Source organism: Rhagoletis pomonella, unplaced genomic scaffold (genome assembly GCF_013731165.1).
Source record: "Rhagoletis pomonella isolate Grant_MI unplaced genomic scaffold, Rhpom_1.0 Rhpom_scaffold_00007, whole genome shotgun sequence".
NCBI lineage: Eukaryota > Metazoa > Arthropoda > Insecta > Diptera > Tephritidae > Rhagoletis > Rhagoletis pomonella.
The window spans coordinates 69,561,540-69,565,437 of record NW_023458561.1 but is presented as its reverse complement, the minus strand read 5'-3'; positions in this window follow the sequence as shown (position 1 = coordinate 69,565,437).

The window sequence follows — 3,898 nt, the reverse complement described above, 5'->3', positions numbered from 1 at the left end:
GAGGGATAATCAGTTAACTGATTGTATGTTTCAGTTGGTGACGTTCAGAAGAAAATATTATTGAACACACTCGGATGGTCAAATCGTTCTCTAAAAATATAAAGGATATGATTACCGAAAAGCGTTTATAAAAACAAGCTTGAGAATTTTGTTTTTAATAATTTTTATCTGAACCGATTATTTCACTGAACCAAAAGCACAATGGTTTTTTCAACCAAGTTATAGTTTAATTTTTTCATGGTCAATAAGTAAATACATTTGGCTTTTCTGAAATACATTTGACCTTTTCTGAAATACATTTGAGCTTTGTGTTTTTCTGAAATACTGTTGGAAAAGGTGTAGATGGAAAAAAGACAAAAAATATAACCTTAAGCAACAGCAGATGTATATATGTATGTACATATGTATTAGAGGGCTGCATGAATTCATTCAAACTTCTAGCCAAACAGAGTACAGTGATTTGAATATTTTACTTCGCCTAAAAAACACGCAGCGTTTGAAATTTTGTAAGTTATGAATATACATTTTATTTTAAATTTTTTACCTTCAAATGGAAGAATGTGAATGAATGAATGGAAAACATTGAAATCATTCAAACTCATTTCGGTAAAAGTTTTTTCTACAAACATGTTTGTTCATATTGTAATAGGAGTGCAGCAATACATACACACATTCATACATATGTATGTTTGTACATATGTATGTGCACAGAAAAAATATTTTTGGATATTTATAAAAAAATTTGCATTTATTTCAATTCAATTTATTTTCACTTTGTTTGAATATTGTAATATTGAGACATATACCACAACAGGTATTCATACAAATTCAAAAAAATTTGAAGCCAAAATCATTCATTCGTTTTGTATATGAATAGTTCATAAGCCGTTTTGAATGAATTCATGCAGGCCTCTAATATATATGTATATTAGTCATGAAACAAAATAGATATGTAACGTAACTTTCACTTCTCCAGTGCACTTACATTTTTTATAATAGAAATACGCTCGGAGATTTGCCATGGCCTGCCGAGGAGCGTTCGATATTAGAAAAATCATCATTCATTGATCAGACGAGGGATCGAACTTGAGACCTACCTAGTGGTAGTGCACACCTAGAACCACTTGCCTACAGTGGCTACGTCACCTATCATGATAGTAACTACATATACATATGTATTTGTAAGTATGTATGTATCGGATATGTTTGCTTCTTTTGCGTTTAAGGCCCGTTTACACACAACTTTGGCGTTGCGTTCGCGTTGGCGTCGCTACGATAGCTGACTATGAATGCATGCATTTATATGAAAGTCCCCACATAACCATTGTTGGGCAACGCCAACGTCAGCTGTTCCAAATAATCAAAATTATGCGATTTCATTTTCCTTTTTAATCAAATGCGGGCAAGAAATATAGTTTTAAATGCAATTATTGATATAAAATTTTGATTTAACTGCCGCTAGTATGTTAATTTAGTGAGCAAAGTATTCGCTGCTAAGCGTTCATTGTAGCAAGCACGGGCGTTACTCGCGTTGCTGTCAAAGCGACGCCAGCGCCAACACAACGCCAAAGTTGTATGTGGACGGGCCTTAACTCTTTGCTTTGAATTGCTGAGTTACACCGATTCTGCCATTGAAAAGTTCTGCGATTTAAAAGTGCTTGTCTGTCTAGTCTGGTTTTAGTTAGTTAGATATGTATGTATTTCTTGCACATACATACATACATAAATGATTACAACCATCTCTACGCATGCAGTATGTTGGCCCTGATGTAAGCCATACGCCAAGTGAACTTATGTATTTTTTTTTTTTAATTTTACATTCTTTATTTTTTTGCTCTATAAAGCTGTGTTGGCTGGTTTATGTTACCAGAATAATTATTAAAAGCTTTTACAAAACAAGCAGCCGAACTAAAAAGAGTAATTCGGGCGTTTTACAGATTTAAACGCTTATGTAGCGAGCAACATCTCTACATACAACATAATTATGTAAATACATAAATATGTATAAAGCTTTAGAGAAAATTACAAACATATGGTAGGGGCGTGGAGTTGTCAGTTAATATACAGGTCAGGTCAGGTCAGGTAATATACAACCCTGAATTGTTATTTTGTGATGCATATAACAACTGCAATAGCAACCTTAGAAGGAAAAAGGAATGAATAATCACCTCCACCCGAAGGTACCTACTCACGAGCTTTGAATTACTTTAACACTCTCGAGAAATTTCATAGAATGTCAAAATGACAACCGAAAGACGATGCTAAGGTCCTTGTACTTTTTTCAGTATAATTTATTTAAAAATTACAGTAAAATCCTTAACCACGTACTCGTAATTCTTGATTAAAAATTTATATTAAATTTACCACTTTCCAAAGAAAACTATTTATGAATACTTGTTCGGAGCCGAAAAGGTAGAACAGACCAAAGGGGACAAAATTTCCATAGAGATACGTACATATCTCATTTCTATTATTTAATAATTAAATATTATTAATTTTATGTATGTATATAAATATGTTAAAAGGCAAATAATGAAATTCAAAAGTCTGAGTAAAAGTTATTAAAAACTTTTTACTAAAAAGTAAAGAAATCTAAGCTCGGAAGAGATCGATTTACCCGTTACTGAGGTACACATGTGTATGCATTTTATTAGAAATGGGCAAAAGTATGGAAAAATTTAATTTCTTTTACAAATAAATACTAAGTAAATATTAAATCTGGGCAATTTAACTCCGCCTTAATCCGGATCAACTGCAGTTAATTCCCGAGTTGATCAGGATCAACGCTGCCGTCTGTTTATGCTTTAAGATTATTAATTTACCAAAATCGGACCCCAGCAAAATCTAGCTTCTGTACAATTGATTATTCAGATATACGGCTTTACCTTAAGCCGTCTTCATTTAGACAGCTGAAACCATGCCATTTCGTGACCTATCTAGTATAAGCCATACCTCTCATACCACTGATTGCTCAGATATGATATTTCGTTATATACATAGCTCTTCAATTTAAGGAGTTAATGTCCAAAAATTGTGAACCCTCTTTGCTTATTATAACTTAAATGTTCGCAGTGAAAATCTTCAAAAAAATCAATTTAATACTACAAATAATGCCCTAATAGTAGCCCAATTTTCTTTTCATAAAAAGTACAAAGCCCTCGGCATAGCCCAAGACAGCACTTGCAAAATAAAGCTTCTAATCGTCGGTCCTCTGCTCTTCTCACTTCCTGAATTACAAATAAGCCCAGAGTAATTTTAATTGCGATATTTCGTTAATTGGTGTGCTCTTAACTAACTGTAGAGCTACTTGGCTTTATTTTTGGCTAATGTTGATCTATGCGAGTTATCAAAATATTAAAAAATATTATTGGTAGGATTTCCAAAAATAAGTTTTTTTCACAACAAAATATATTTATGTACTTATTTCTGAGTGCAAATAACAAATATGCAGACATGTTTACTTACTATATTTATGTACATTAGACTGCATCACTCCCCATACAAAAAAAAAATCGGTACTATTTTTCCATTGGAATTATAAAATCTACTATATTTTAAGTCGTCCACCAAAATATTTCGGAAAAATATTAAGATTTAAGTGCGCTGGACCGATTTGAAAATACCTCCAAAAATGTTTTTTTTATGAATAAAAATAGTTTCTTAAAAATTTTTTTTTGAAAAAATCCCCTCAAATGACAAAATGGTTTAAGCTTAAAATATTTGCATAAAAATATTAAAAAAAAAAAATTAAAAAAAATTTTAACGGATGCTGTTTTTAACATTTTTCAAAGATTGGTATAAGAAAAACTTCAATACCTGAACCTAAACTCTTCCGATTTAGACTTAAGAGGTGTCATTGGAAAGGTATTTTCTCACCCTTTTCATTTATTTGCTAATA